Source organism: Helianthus annuus, chromosome 9 (genome assembly GCF_002127325.2).
Source record: "Helianthus annuus cultivar XRQ/B chromosome 9, HanXRQr2.0-SUNRISE, whole genome shotgun sequence".
In the NCBI taxonomy this organism is placed as follows: Eukaryota; Viridiplantae; Streptophyta; class Magnoliopsida; order Asterales; family Asteraceae; genus Helianthus; species Helianthus annuus.
The window spans coordinates 58,179,866-58,196,841 of record NC_035441.2 but is presented as its reverse complement, the minus strand read 5'-3'; the positions used below and the strand labels follow the sequence as shown (position 1 = coordinate 58,196,841).

The window sequence follows — 16,976 nt, the reverse complement described above, 5'->3', positions numbered from 1 at the left end:
TATGCCGGAGATCATATATTGATCAAGGGCTTTTTCCTCGTATAAATCATTGTGTCTTTGCATCTTTATCACAGAAGTGATCCTTTACTTTCATAATTAACCAAGCATCATACCCCGTTTACATAAAGTTTGGTTACATTATCCTTGTGTGATTTTTGACCAAAACAATTACCTCCTACGAATCAGGTTCTAACACCTTCGCCAGTTGTGCATGATTATCCTAGTGCAGTTAAAGGCAATGGGACCAGTACCCGCTTTAGGGGCTGACAAATTCATTGTACTGGTTGTATTTAGGATCCTAAGTGTTAGGGCTGGATTTTTATGACCTATGATCCTTACTTGGTATCCTAACAAGTGATCCTTGTTTCTTTGGCAGATAGTGATCCTCAGAAGAGCTCCAGGATAAGGATCACTGAACATCCTAAGGATCCTCATACTAACGATTGTTCTCTTTGGATTTAATGTTATTTTACAGGAATTACGAGTTGGACCTGGTCTTAGCAACGTAATCAAGGAATCTGTCATGCTAATTTTGCACATGCATAATCAAAGATGGACGTTATAAAGAATATGGAAACTCAGCACATTCAAGGGCAATTAATTAGGCTAAATTTACTTCTATTCCTAAAGGGGTAACGAGCTAGTAGTTAGGTGATTTGCCTAAAATACGACCACACACACTTATATAAAGGGCACTCTTCCGCATTTGGAAGACACAACACATTTCTCACACGCTCTAGCATACGATACTATAGTGATCCTTGTACCTAGCTCGTTACCGTCCAAAGTTGTAAACATTGTTTGTTATATTGAAGTTTGGTGATCGGTAGTTTCCATCACCCGAGGTTTTTGATGCCGGAGATCATTCATTGATCAAGGGCTTTTTCCTCGTATAAATCCTTGTGTCACTTGTGCAATTTACATTTAAGTGATCCTTTACTTTGTTCATCATACCAAGCATCATTCCCCGTTTACAAAGAGTTTGGTTGCATTATCCTTGTGTGATATTTGACCAAAACAGTTTGGCGCCCACCATGGGGCAATTGGTGCTTCATTCATAAGAAAGTTTTTCTGTTGGTGATCATTCCGGAGTGTTGCATGGCTTCATCGTTGAAGAATACTTCCACAGCAATGTCTGCAGTCAATTCATCTAATGGCATTCCACCTTTGCCTCCACCACCAGCTGGATCTCAGAAAAATGCTGAGAAGAGACCAACTCCTATCTTCTCTAAACCTTCATCTTCTGCTCTAACTTCTTCTGCTCCCAGTACTAGTGATATATTTACTTTGATTTTGCAGATGAGGGATCGTATGCAGCAGGATGAGACTAATGACAGGATCCTCAAGGAAATCGGAGATCTCAAAAGGCAAAAGAAAACGGCAGAAGATCATTCCCCACTAATGCCCAAATCTTTGAATTTTGATACTCCGATGATTACTTCTCAGCCATCAGAGGCCCCAGACATTCAACATATGGGTGGATTAAGAGGAGTGCATTTCGGCCCAGCAGCAATGACTCAGGCATCAGGATCATATTTCCAACCGGCAGGATCCTATACTCAGCATATGGGATCCTTCATGAACTCAGGATCCTCCTTTGTTCCAGGATCATCCCAGGTTCAAGGATCCTCCTTCATTCCAGGATCATCCCAGGTTCAAGGATCCTCCTTCGTTCCAGGATCATCCCAGGTTCAAGGATCCTCCTTTGTTCCAGGACCATCCCATGTTCAGGGATCCCTTCAGATGCCAGGATCCTTGAAGAATTTGCAAACAGGAAGTCCAGATGTCCATCAAGAAGATTTTATTCCAATGCAGACCATTGCTTCCACTGGTCCCTCCATCATCCCAGAATCCCATCAATATGGATTCACATCCAATGTTCCTAACTTGAACCCGATGGGAGGTAACACTTTTAATAATTCTCATACCACTAACCATGGATTCATGCAGGATACAGGTATCAACCATGCTATGGCCAGAGAACTGCAGAAACTGAAGGATATGATATCAAGTGTTCCAGGGGTAGTCAAACCTATCCCGGAGATTGCAGACGGAAGCCATAAGGTATCTCGTTTTGCACCACCAATTTGTGATGCTGAGATACCCAAAAGATTCCATATCCCTACTATGAAGCTGTATGATGGTACGACGGATCCTGAGGAACACATAGCACAATACAGGGAGAGGATGGAGATCAATCCAATTCCAGAAAGATTAAAGGAAGCATGCCTGTGCAAGGGATTTGAATCCACTCTTACTGGATCAACTCTTAAGTGGCTGCTAAGTCTTCCCCCTTACTCTATTACTTCGTTTGCTAATTTAGTTAACTTATTTAATAATCAATTTTCTTGTAGTAGAAAATTTGAACGATTGACTAGCGATTTATATAGGATAACTCAGGGTCATAATGAATCATTAAGGGATTATATTACCAAATTTAGTAAAGAATCCTTGGACATTCCTAACTTGGATGTGGCCACAGCTGTTGAGGCCTTCAAGATGGGATTGCTTAAGGATTCATTGTTCTATGATGATCTTGTTATGACACCATGCAGGAACCTAGACGAAGTAAGAACTCGGGCACTCAGGTTCATCCGGCTAGAGGATGACAAGAGGATCCTGGAGAGACAAGTAGGATCCTCAAAACAAGAAAAGCAGGGATCCTCTTTCAAAAGCAACAAATTCAAATCCTATAACAGAACTGACAACCAGAATGTGCATGCTGTTGACCAAGAAGAGGATGATGAAGATTATCCTCCGATTTCTGAATACTGTTTTTCCGTTGATAACCATGAACTAATCCTTGCAATGCAGAATCTAGGAGAAAAGGCCAGATGGCCCAGAAAAAATGACAAACCAGCCGCAGCTAAAGATAAATCAAAGTGGTGTGCATACCATGAGGATTTTGGGCATTTGACAGAGGAATGCATCGCATTACGAAAGGAAATTGGATATTTGCTGAGCAAGGGGCATTTGAAAGAATTGTTGGGATGAAAAAAGCAAAGGACTCAGGATCCTGAAAGGATCCCTGAAAGAGCTCCAGCTCCTCCGGCAGATGCACAAGTGATCAACTTTATTTCTGGAGGATCAGACATCTGTGGTACATCCTTCTCAGCAGCTAAAAGGCATGCAAAGGAAGCTAAAATGGATAACGGAGAAAGACCTATTCGAACATCAAGTGTCTCGGAAGGAAAAATCATAACCTTTGATGAGGATGATAGAATTAACATCCAGGATCCTCATCATGATAGTTTAGTTATTACTCTTTTTATTTCTAACCATTTTGTCCGCAGGATCCTTATTGACGGAGGAAGTTCGGTAAACATTATCCAGCTTGATGTTCTGAAGAAAATGGGTATTCCTGAATCAGACATCACACCAGGATCCTCCGTGCTCGTGGGATTTAGTGGCGAAACTAAGAAAACCCTGGGGGACATCAAACTCCCAATTTACGTGGAAGGATTACATAATTATCATAAATTTTGTGTTATTGACTGTTTGTCTTGTTGTAATGTTATCCTTGGCAGGCCCTGGATACACGATATGAAGGCAGTCCTATCCACCTACCATCAATGTGTGAAGCTCCCTAGCCCTTGGGGAATAATCAAGATCGATAGTGATCAGCAGGAGGCTAAGGATTGTTACACCTCATCAATGAAACCAGCCTCGAAATCAAGGGAGCAATAGCAATTAAAGTATCCTCCAAGGGGTGTCTTGGAGGCAAGAGAGCAGGATGTGGACGAAATCCTCTTGGATCCTGATGATCCTGAATCCAAAATCTACATCGGATCAGGGATCCTTAATAAAATGAAAGAAGACATAGTATCCTTCCTCAAAAGAAGAAAATCTACCTTTGCATGGAAACATGAGAATATGACAGGTATATCTAAGGATATTATCACTCATAAACTTGGCATTGACAGGTCAGTTAAACCAATCCATCAAAAAAGGAGGAAGTTTGCACCAGAAAGAAATGCCATTATCCAGGAAGAGGTAGAAAGATTACTACGAGCAGGTATGATTAGAGAAGTGAAGTATCCAAAATGGCTGGCCAATGTGGTTGTTGTTCAAAAGAAAAATGGAAAGTGGAGGGTATGTGTCGATTTCACTGATTTGAATAAGGCATGTCCCAAGGATCCTTTCCCATTACCCTACATTGACTCCATGGTGGATGCAACGGCGGGTCATGAACTGTTAACCTTTGTGGATGCATCATCTGGATTCCAACAAATTCAGATGGAACCATCTGACCAAGAGGATACGGCTTTTATGACCCCAACCGGTTTATATTGTTATATTGCTATGCCTTTTGGATTAAGAAATGCAGGTGCAACATATCAAAGGCTGGTGAATATGATGTTCAAAGATCAAATTGGACAAACTATGGAAGTGTACATAGACGATATGGTGGTGAAATCCAAAAAAGCTGAGGATCACCTAAGGGACTTGGAGGAAGCATTTGATATCCTTGATAATTATAACATGAAGCTTAATCCTTCAAAATGTCACTTTGGTGTTAAAGCAGGTAAATTCTTAGGATATATGGTAACCCAGAGGGGCATTGAAGCAAGCCCGGAACAAATCAAAGCATTGGTGAATATCAAATCCCCTGCCAACGCTAAGGATGTGCAAAGGCTAACAGGCAGGATAGCAGCTCTAAACAGATTTATATCCAAATCCTCAGAAAAGTGTAAAGAATTCTATGATATCCTAAGAAAGAACAAGAAATTCGAATGGACTGAAAAGCATGAGAATGCTTTACAAGCCCTAAAAGAATACATGTCCTCAGCCCCAGCATTGATGAAACCAGAAAAAGGAGATGTGTTATCCTTGTACCTTGCGGTATCCTCAAAAGCAGTAAGTGCAGTCCTTGTTAAGGATCATGAAGGTACACAATATCCTGTCTATTATGTAAGTAAGAGTTTACTTGATGCTGAATCCAGGTATTCACACCTTGAAAAACTTATTCTTGCACTGATTATGGCATCTACTAAACTAAGACATTATTTTGAAACCCATGTTATTGTTGTTAGAACTAATTTTCCAATTAAGAATGTCCTCAGGAAACCAGAGATGTCCGGAAGGATGGCTAAGTGGGCAGTAAAGCTTAGTGCCCATGATATAAGATATGAGCCTAGAACAGCCATCAAATCCCAAGCATTAGCCGACTTTGTGGCTGATTTCAGTAGTGATTTACAAAAGGAAGCCGAATTGGAAGTCCAGCAGCTGGATGAAACCAAGGATCCTTGGATACTACATACTGACGGATCCTCAAATGTTAAAGGCACGGGGCTTGGTATACTACTAAAATCGCCACAGGGGGACATAATACCCCATTCCATAGCTTGTGAGTTCCAAGCCACTAATAATGAGGCTGAATATGAAGCCTTAATCGCTGGTTTGCAAATTGCTAAGCATATGGGGATCAGGTATCTTGAGGTATACGTGGATTCATTGTTAATCACTAATCACTTTAATAGATCCTATGCTGTTAAAGGTGAAAAACTAACCAAATATTTAGAGATAGTCAAAGAATTGGCACTCTCCTTTGTTTCCTTCAGTTTGACACAGGTACCAAGGGAGGAAAATACAGAGGCTGATGCATTGGCCAATCTAGGATCATCTTTGAAGATCCCAGAGGATATAAGTATCCCCATCATCCATATCCTGGCTCCTACTATTGAAAATCAGGTGGCCATGGAAATAGAAGAGGATTCTGCAATGATCCCTAGTGAGGATACTCAATCTGGTTCAGGATCATGGATCTCACCAATCACGAGATACTTACAACACGGAGAGATTCCTATGGGAGAAAATCCTAGGGCTTTCAAAATTAAGGTATCTCAATTCACAATCTTAAATAATATGTTGTATAAGCGATCTCTTGCAGGACCATATTTAAGATGTATCGAGGATCCTGAAGTTCAAGAAGTGTTAAAAGATTTCCATGAAGGAGATTGTGGAAACCACACTGGGGGCAGGACATTGTTCTCAAGGATCCTAAGGACAGGATACTACTGGCCAACTATGAAAAGGGATGCTGTGGAGTATGCTAAGAAGTGTGATCCTTGTCAAAGACACAGCAATATCCTTCATCAGCCGGCTGAATTTCTACATCCTATACCATCCTCTTGGCCATTTATGAGATGGGGGATGGATATAGTTGGCAAGCTCCCTAAGGCACCTGGTGGAAAAGTATTCATGCTTGCTATGACTAACTACTTCTCCAAGTGGATAGAGGCTGAAGCTTTTGCCCAAGTCAGAGAGAAGGAAGTTATATCCTTTATTAAGAGAAATATTATAACTAGATTTGGCATTCCTTCCGAAATTGTATGTGATAATGGTTCCCCATTTATTGGGAGCAGGACTACTAACTTTTGTGATAGTTGGGGGATTAAGATGATAACATCAACACCAGTTCACCCACAAGCCAATGGTCAAGCAGAATCATCCAACAAGATCATCATCAACAATTTGAAGAAGAAACTTGGATCCAAGAAGGGGAAATGGGCAGAGGAATTGCCTTATGTGCTTTGGGCTGATAGGACAACCCCCAAGAATGCTACCGGTCAAACACCCTTCTCTTTGGTGTTTGGGGCAGAATCAGTGATTCCAACAGAAATGGTGGTTCCAACTGCTAGAACAAGTACCCATGATCCTGAGGAGAATGACGCAAACCTGGCTCAAGACTTGGATACTATTGAAGAAATCAGGGATCTGGCTAGGATAAGGATGGCTAGCTACCAACAAAGAATGGCTGGTGTTTACAACAAAAATGTCAGGATAAGGAAATTCCAAGTTGGGGATATGGTATTGAGAAAAGCATTCCAAAATACCACCAATCCTGCTGATGGGAAATTGGCACCAAAATGGGAAGGCCCTTATTTGATCGAAGCCGAAGCAGGAAAGGGGGCATATAGATTGCTTACCATGGAAGGTAATCTGTTACCAAGAGCCTGGAATGCTGTCCACTTGAAAAAGTATTTCATGTGAGCAGGATCCTTCTGGCATGTATGATCCTTACATTGGAAATATCCTTCAAGGATCCCTGAAGCATCAATGATCCTTACTCTAGTAATGTCCTAAGCTCGAACTCTTATTTACATATTTTCTTATTTAAGGATAAGGATCATGTATCCTTCATTCTTCTCTCACGAGATTTTGAGTTCTGATAATTCCAGGTATCCTTAGCATAATGTCGACAATCTTCAGAAGCAACTCAGATCCTCGGGTTCAACCCCAGTTGTTTGGGCTTATCCCCAGTTATCCTTGGGCTTGTCCCCAGTTTTCGCCTGTAGCGCACGATGATCCTGGTATAGTTCACGTCTTTGGGACCAGTACTCGCTTTAGGGGCTGATAACCCCATCGTACTGGCTATACCTAGGATCCTACGTATAATGGTAGACGTACCATACATCCGTTCCTAAGGTTTCTAACGTTTTCACGTTAGCTAAGGTTTTGGCATTTTCATGTCACTAAGTTTGGATAGTCGCCAGTGAGGGCCATACTCCAGTTTACACAAGATCCTTTGGGCTTGTCCCCAGTATTTGGGCCTGTCCCCAATATTTGGGCTTGTCCCCAGTTTTTGGGCTTGTCCCCAGTTTTTGGGCTTTTCCCCAGTATTTGGGCTTGTCCCCAGCTTATTGGGCTTATCCCTAGATTGATAGGCTTGTCCCCAGATACTAACATCTTCTTTTACAATTGGCTTAGTCCCAAGTTATATTATATTGCAGGTTTCCAAAGCCAAACAGTTAAGGATCCTGGATCCTAACTTTCTACGAGATTTTATCTTTTGATTGTCACAGTTGTAAGTGTTAAGGATATAGGATCCTAACTTGGATTCTCTTGTATGATCCTTATTTACTTTAACTTTATTCTTGATTTTTCATTAATACCCTTATTCTTTGACAACAGGATATATGATCCTAAATCGTTTCATTTTTTAAAACTTTTTGATTAAGAGGATATGTGATCCTTGATCATATCTTGAACTCTTTGATATAAACTGATTTTGATATGCATTTAATACTTTTGTCAATAACTTGTAATTTCTAAAACTATGCAAAAACAACTGACAGGTAAGTGTACACAAGATGAACAACAGAAAGATAGCCAAAAGTTAAAGTTTTATTTATTTATCAAAGTTAACCCTTTAAAAGGTTGTCAAAATTACCAACCAAAGCTTTTACCAGCAACACGTGGCCCGTCCACTTGGGTTGGCAAAAGGTGTCCATACTAAAAGTTCATTGTGTGCAGGAAATAAAAGATGAGGGACATCAAAGGCTTCATCCTCCAAAAACAGAAGGACCCATCCACCTTTGCTACCCCCTATTGTCTAAGGATCAGTGATCCTTAACCCTAACACCTACTGTTCAAAGTTATTACAGACCATAATTGTTTGAAATCAAAACACCAGCAAATAAAACAACCAAACCATGAAAAATGGGCTCTGGCCACGTCTAGAAATATCCATCATCGCCCATTTGTGCAGCCTACACCTTCGCCGCATCCTCAACCTTCTCTTCACCACCCTTGCTACTGCCACCAGCTGCCTCCTCTGTAGGATCCTTGACCTTGCTGCCATCACCTTCGATAGCCAGTACCTCTTCAAGTTCATCTTCATCACCAAGCTCCACCAGCCTTTGCTTCCAGGCCTCCAAATCCCAGGCAGACCTGTGAAAGGAAGGATCCTCATCCTTCTTGGCCATCTGCAGCTTGATCTTCAGCATGGCAATGGTAGCAGACAGTTTGGCCCCATCCATGATCTCCATCCTTTCTTTCTGGGTTGTGATCTCAGCCAGGAGTAGCTCTTTCTGCAGCATATTGATATCCTTTTCCAAGGAGGAGATCTTCTTGTCTTTGGCTAGGGCAATCTTCTGGAAGTCCAGGTTCTTCTCCTCAGCCTCAACCAGCCTCTTGTCCATCAGGATTTGAACCTCAGCAAATTTCTGCACAAGGAAAATGTCAACAGTCAGGATCCTAAATCCTTAAAAGGAGCAAAATTTTAGGATACAGGATCCTTACCTTAGAGACGTAGTCGTGGAGTTGGCATTCCATTAAAGGCAGCCCTTCGGAGGTTTCAGCAGGCTTCTTCCTCTTGGTTCCCTTGCCCCTGGTGCTCATGCCTTTAGGATCGGGATTACTCTGGCTTGCAGCCAGATCCTTCTTAAGGGACTTCGGGGATGCAATATACTGGAGATCGGCAACGCTGAACCTAGAAGCAGACTTGGAAGATTTTCCAGCACCTAAGCATAACACACAGATAAGTATTCATATTTTCATTTAATCAAACATTTATATATACACATATACAGATACTTACTTGACATGGTGTAGGAAGTGGATGAAATCTCTTCTAGATCCTTTGATTTTGGTGGAAAAGTTCTGATGGCCGGATCAAGCTTCCAGAAAGCTTCAACTCTTTCCTCAATGATAGGTGACTATTGAATATGAGACAGGCTGATGGCTGCATAAACAAAAAGAAGGATCAGTTATCCTCAACAAACAAAAGAAAGATGCTTACCGGGTGCCCTGATCTAAGGATCCTATATCCTACCGTCTGTGTTCCACTTTTTGGGAAGTTGGTTCCCATTTGGAATAGAATCCCTCCTCACGAAGAAGAATTGATTCCTCCAGTTGGTGTCGTTCTTGGTGGTTTTCAAGATTGGTGAGATTTCTGGGGTTTGGACTTGAAAAGATATCGGTAGGAACCATGACTCACAAGGTTGTATAGTTGGCTCAATTCAGACATCCCTATGTCTATGCCTTCCTGTTCTATTATGTGCTCAAGGGTGTACAAGACCCTCCACACCATCGGCATCGCTTGTATGTAGCAAAGGCCGGTAAGTGTGAAGAATCCCTGTGTGAGAACAGGGAAGGGATAGGTGAACCCTATCTGGAAGGGAGCAGCAGGGAAATTGATCCATGTGTCTGACACACAGTCACTCTTGGTAGAAGAATCGAAAGGTCTGAGGATGGTGCCATCAGGGAAGCATGATCGGAACTGATCAACTTCAGGATCAGTGAATCGACACAGTTCCATTGAAGGGTTCTTGGTTAAACCCTGACTTTTCAATGGGCTGTTGTGGTCAGGGTTCTTGGAAGGAGAGGAACGAGTGCTCATCTTCGCCATGAATTTTTGGAAAACAGAGGATTAGGGAAAAGAAGATCAAAGAAAAGAGAGAAGGAGTTACCTGCTGGGATCTTCGGATGTGGATTTAAGAAGAGGGTCTCGAGTATAAATGCAGGATTTGATCCATATCTCTAACCTATTTATAATGATTATGGTTGCAGGTGATGACTGACGATGACATCAGCCTTGTAACGGCTATATCCGTAAGCAACGGCTAGTCCAAAAATCGTTCAAACATGACTATCTAATTGGATATTAACTAATCATGTTTGGGGGCAATTGTTAGGGATATAATTTCATAGCTTATGGATCAAGGATCCTCAAGTGTGGACTGGATCACAGATCCTCAGTTCAGTTTGAATTAAGGATCCCCAGGAGATGCTGCAAGGATAAGGATCCAGGATCCTCATTATTATCCTACCACTAACAATTGTTTCAGTCATTTTTTGAACTTGTTTTGCAGGTGTATTCGAATAAGACTTGGTCCAACCAAGATTCTAGGGGAATATGCTTGTTAAGTCTGCACGTGCAAGGACTCAATGACCGTTGTGATGATCGTGGAGAGCTCGCACCATTTGCGGATAGTTAGTTGGTTTAGATAGTTTCTAATTTTAAAGGGGATACAAGCTTGATTTTATTACTATTAGCAACACACATACACTACACTCGAACTCTCTGCAACAGTTTGGCGATTACACACTTTCACACATTAGCAATCATTGTAACAAGCTTGATATCATCCCAAGTTGTAAACTTTCTTCGTTGAATATAGTTGGTGATCGGTAGCTTCCATCACCCGAGGTTTTTTATGCCGGAGATCATTCATTGATCAAGGGCTTTTTCCTCGTATAAATCCTTGTGTTCATCATTCATTGTTTACACATTTGCTCAATTAACCAAGCATCATACCTCACAAAAATCAGATTTGGTTATATTATCCTTGTGTGATTTTTGACCAAAACAGGAAGGCCGAGCTCTCTAATTTCTCATAACTCAGTAGGGTTTTCCCTTGATCTTGATCCTCTCTCTCTCTCTCTCTATATATATATATATATATATATAATTTATATATGATTAGGTTCAAGAGTTAACACTATTGTATTTGCAAACTAAGTGAACGAAGGGTGAATTCCTTTCACATGAAAGGATCAATCCTATTCGCACAATGCCAAAAAAAAGCATTTTTTGATTGCAATGATGAGACGCGTGTTGAGAAAAAATTGTTGAAGATAGTGGGGTAGTCGTGATACCTATGCGGGTTGTTTGGGGACATCGTCGGGAGCTTCAGGGGACAGATTTGATGATACGATCACAAATTGTTGAAGATAGTCAGGTAGTCATGATACCTATGCGGACTGTTTATCATCTAGGTTATCTGATTATTAATTGGTCTTAACGAAAAAATCCGCAATGATGAAAAACACACTTTTGTAAGCCAAAATGACACATTTTCCGCATAGTGGAGTTTTTCAGTGAAAAAAAGGATGGAATTGTCAAGTTTGAGGGGGAATTCAGTGATAAAGTTTTAGAGAGGTCAGAATTTTCAAAAATGAGGGGGAATAAAAATTTCATAGAATATATTTAAATTCCGGTATTTTTGAAATTTGTGACATGCAACAGTATTCGGGTGGTTCCGACTTCATATTGTCCGGGGATGCATAGGATCTAGATTCATGAGTTCGTGATCATAGGAAGTTCAGAAATTTCAGATCAGGGTCAGATTGACGTCTTAGGGTTTGAGTCCCGGGTCTTCATCAAGCCAGTCCGCAGGATTAGCGTAAGGAGATGCAACTGTATTGTGGATACTTACAAGATATCACAGCTTTGTGATAGTGTAATGTGTCAAAAGGGTCAAAATGGTTAATCTTCGAGCAAGTGAATTGTTTTTCGGACTAACCGCAGGGGAATGATGATGTGGTTGATTAAGTTGCTGTCGAAACTAGCGGAGAAGACTATACATCTGTTATAATGACTGAAGAGGAAGAATGTGAATTTGATCGTGGAAGAATGTTTTAAAGATCTGAATGTGTTACAAGATGATTTGTTTTCCGCTGAAGATGTGTTGTTTGTGGAGATTACCATTTACACTGATCAATCATTCAGGAGTGTGCTTAAAGGTGATTACAGAAAACGGTATTTTAGATTTTCATGGGTACTCATAGACTTGATGTTTACCAGTGTGGTGATTCGAAGTTTCTATCAATTATCGGTTGGGTTTTTCAAGATTTATAGATGGATCTGAAATGGTAAATCAAAAACCAAACGCGGAGGTGGTTAATGCCAAAATAAAGAAGCTGCATTGATTAGTTTCAAGTTGATGATTATTCGTGAAGATTGTAGTACAACAAATCAGAGGAGGTCCACCGTGCAACAAAGACCTCAAGATTAATTTCAGGGGGAATGTGTGCATAATGAAGATAATGCAAGCCCGAATTATCAAGCAAGGGGGAATTAATTGAAGATTTCAAGATGCCTGATTGAAGTAGAAGAATATTCAAAACACGGCTCTCGTTTTCAAAGATCAAGATTCGACAGTGACGACCAAGGGGGAATTTGTTGGTGCATATTTTGTATGTCCGCCACTGTGCGAATAGGCTAGATAGAGCGCGTGTTGAATATTTTTTAGATTAGTGTGAAAAACGGGCCGGAATGTATGTTTTGAAGCCCTTTCGCATGAAAGAGCCTTTCGTGCAAAAGGAGCCAATTGCCCTTTCGTGCGAGAGAATCCTCTCATCCCTGGTGCATTCGTGCGACAGGCACTACCTATATATATGGGACTTGAGGTCTCTCATTTGGAGGTTTTTTGTTTCCCCAGACGGGAAACGCTGGCGAAATTAATTTCGCAAGCTTGTAAAAGATGTAAACTCTTTCGGTATGAATGAAGCATTCAACTTATGACGTAGCTTTCTGCTTCTACTCCATTCTTAATAATAATATTCTACCGAATTAGTTTTATCGGGGCCAAAACTCCGTCTAATCCGCTGAATCCTGGACTCTCAGCAACATTATGTCCATCCATTAGTTTTTCAGAGTTTTTGCAACTCATATGAGATTTCTCCCTATAATTCACTTATATATATATAGGGTTAGGGTAAAATGCAAACTTATACGATTTGTGAGAACTTTGAGAACTCGGCCTGACGAAAGATTTTTTCAAATTTTTTTTACTAAAAATGTTAAAAAATCAACTTTTCCAAAGAAATAAAAAAACTAGTTTTTTTCATTTATGCAGCCGTAAATATTATAAAAGTTGATGTGATGCTTATGTCATCAACTTTTTAAAGCTGTTGTAAGGGGCCGAAAACACCACTTCGAATTTTTCTTTAATATTTTTTACAGCAGTCTTTCTTACACTTTAATCTAGGGGTGTGACAAAAATGGGAGCAAAACTCGCACGAGAATGCTGAGTTCTCTAATTTCTCACAACTTGGTAGGGTTTTCCTTGATATATATATATATATATATATGATTTGGTTCAAGAGTGAACACTAGTGTATTTGCGAACTGAGTAAAAATCATGGCTATACACGTGTGTAAATCAATGGTCAGGATTTGTTCACTCAGTTCGCAAATACACTAGTGTTCACTCTATGAACCATATATATATATATATATATATATATATATATATATATATATATATATATATATAGGATAAAACGAAAACCCACTTAAGTTGAGAAAACTCAAAACACCTTTGTAAAAACCTCATGTAAGATTTTTATTTTTTTCTAAAAAAATAGGAAATGTAACATACATATATTTGAATAATTTTTTTTAAAATAAAAACAAAAAAGCGCCAAGTAGTTTGTTTTTTAAAAAATATTAAAAATTTCATGTTACATAATATATATGTCAAAAAAATGTAACATACAAATTTTGAACATTTAAAAAAAAAAACTAGTAGGTGGTTTTTACATTTATTTTAAAAATGTTCAAATACATTTATGTTACATTCCGTGTTTTTTTTAGAAAAAACTAAATATGTTACATAGGATTTTCTTGAGTTTTCTTAACTTAAGTAGGTTTTCGTTTTATCTTTCACACACACACACACACACACATATATATATATATGTATATAGATGGGTTAAAATGAGAACCACTACGGGTTGTGAGACCGAGAGAACTTTTTGATCCCGCGCAAGTTGGGCCAAATTTTTTTTGCACAAATGTAGATGAAAACATTATAAAAACATCCGTAAAAAAGTAAAAAAAAAATTGTTGATTCATTAGTTTTGACTTATGCAAGTTTTTTTTAAGCCCTGATAAAAAAATAGTTATCAATTGTAAAACTTTACACAAGAGCGCATAAAAAACTTGCATCAGTCAAAACTAACGTCTTGACAATTTTTTTACAGTTGTGTTTATAATGTTTTCATCTACGTTTGTGAAAAAAATTTGGCACTACTCGGGCAGGAATAAAAAGTTCTCACGGTTCTCACAACTCGTGGTGGTTTTCATTTGAACCGAATCATATCTATACTATATTAATAAGCATATTGGAAGGACAAAATTGTCTTTTACACAAATCTCTTAAACCATACTTGATTTTCAAGATTCCTGAATTTTAAATTCCCGCCCATTGAAATTTGAATAACTAGTGGTTCTTTGGCTTCTTGATTTTGGAATCCAAATAATACAAATTCAAATTTTGAAATCTCTATTTGTCTATTCTCTCCGCCAAAACCTTCTAACACCCCCTCTCTCTCCTACATGTTAAAAAATGTTAAAGCTTCAATCTTGAAGAAACCAACCTCCAAGATTATTCAAGCCTTCAAATTGGTAAGCATAACATAAACTAAATCTTGTTTTGCACCTCCTTAATCATTTTCCTTGACTGAACATTTGTTTCTATCAAAAAACCTATAAAACCCTTCGTATCTTTCAACATCAGAACATGCAGGAAGTATCTTCATCATTCAGAGCAAAGCATTATCGGGTAAGAAACTATGTTCATATAACTTCTTTGATGTTTCTGTAATTCCTGATTATCTGACTCATCTTTTTGAACCCAATCACATTCTTCTTTTCATCTTGGGTTCAGGGCTTCTTAAGTTGCCTACAGGTTCGAATCCCGTCTTTTTGTGATATCCTTTACAGGTACAAATCTCTTCTATTTTGTCAAAATTGATATGTGTTTCTTAACCTAAACTTTAAGATTTCTATGTTTATTAATGTGCGTGATGAATTTATGATTCTACACTCTAGGGTTTTTAACTACATTTGGGGATTTTTAGTCTAAAAGGCATATTTATGTATGACATGTTCAAGGAACTTTATAATTTAGTAGATGCCATGTATAAGTTATGAAATATGTTTGAAACCTTAAAGAAGTAACATGAACATAAATACTATGAGGGTTGTTTAAAGGCTTGCATATGAGAATTTTAGTATAAAATGAGCGTTTTTGCCTGATGTGGCCTAATTACTATAAATTAATAAAGAGGTAAAGTAACCAAATGAGTTTTAGTTGTTATGAGCTTGCATATTTATAAGCTGATGATTTTTTATGTTTGAGTATTAGACAACTTCATTATCATGTATAGTTTGGTGATTTGGGTTAAAGAATAATCAAATTAAAGTTAGTAGAAATCCGAAACACGCCAAGTGTTTGATAAAATGTTCAAATGAGAATTTTAGTATAAAATGAGGGTTTTCGCCTGGATGTGGCCAAATTACTATAAATTAATAAAATGGGCGTAAACTAGGAATTAAAATGATTATGTAGATAAAGTTATGAAGGTATATATGAGAACTTGTATTGAATTGATGATACCATTTTGTAGTTTATAAGCACTAAGTTTGGATATATTCTTTCAGTTCAAACAACAAATACTTGGGTTCAAACGTGTTCAATAATTATTGAAATTGGATAGAATGCTCACATGTTGGTAACGATCATTATACCTAGACATCGAAAGATGGAACATATGAATCGAGAATGAACATACACACATAAAAAAAAGAGACACATATTGGGTTTAATTAAAAATATGATATTGTTATTTATTACTGAAGGTTATTCATACTTTTGTCACTAGTAGTTTGGTTTATTAGATTGTTTATGAAACTGCGGAATTAGAGAAGGGTTAATATGAGGTTTATGATCCATTTTTATAGAAGTGATTAAACGTTTGACGTTTGCCTGGTCATGAAGATGAAGTTTTGAAATTACTTAGATGTCCATATGGTTTTGCATACAAAATAATATGATAATATTTTCAATTTAAAGGGTTTTACATGGTTGGTATTATTGTATTTATTCGTAACTTACACTAAAAATGAAAATTTTAAACATTTCCAGGCATGGGAAGGAACTTTGAAGGTCACATGCGATAAATGAACGTGATGGCAAGGATCAAACCTTGAGTCTTTCTACTGATATTGACATCACTTGTGCTTAGTGGTGGACCCTATAGGTGGGGATTACCAACCAAGGATTCCTTGTTGGCTCGAAACATCACTGTGCAATCAGGTCTGTGCCCTTTATGTTGTGTGTATGGTGAGTCATGTGAACATATTTTTGTATTTAGTAACATATGATAATTTTTTACATTGACCAGGTGAAAAGTTTGTCTCTAAAGCACATGTACACCTCTTTAATAAAAACACGCATTCCATACTTCTGATTAGGGTTTCTCTTATTATCACATTTTCTCATTTCATAATTCATTTTCACCCCAATTGCTCCCCCCCCCTCTCTCTATCTCTAGCGATTCTAGAAAGTTCATGGCTATTGATGAAGATTTCACCAGATCCATGATAAATATGACCTCTACGTTCAGATTTAAGGCTATTGGTGGCAAGATCTGACCTCTCGATGAAACTGTTTCCAATTTAA

At 38.6% G+C, this 16,976-nt stretch overlaps 1 long non-coding RNA gene across 1 annotated transcript; it reads left to right on the top strand.

Annotated features, from left to right (window-relative positions):
• The first annotated feature begins 14,998 nt into the window (after window positions 1-14,998).
• On the top strand, window positions 14,999-16,681 carry LOC110874359. The gene is made up of 3 exons (XR_002555875.2): window positions 14,999-15,074; window positions 15,180-15,235; window positions 16,440-16,681. It is a non-coding gene; the product is annotated as an uncharacterized LOC110874359 (long non-coding RNA).
• Window positions 16,682-16,976: the final 295 nt, after the last annotated feature.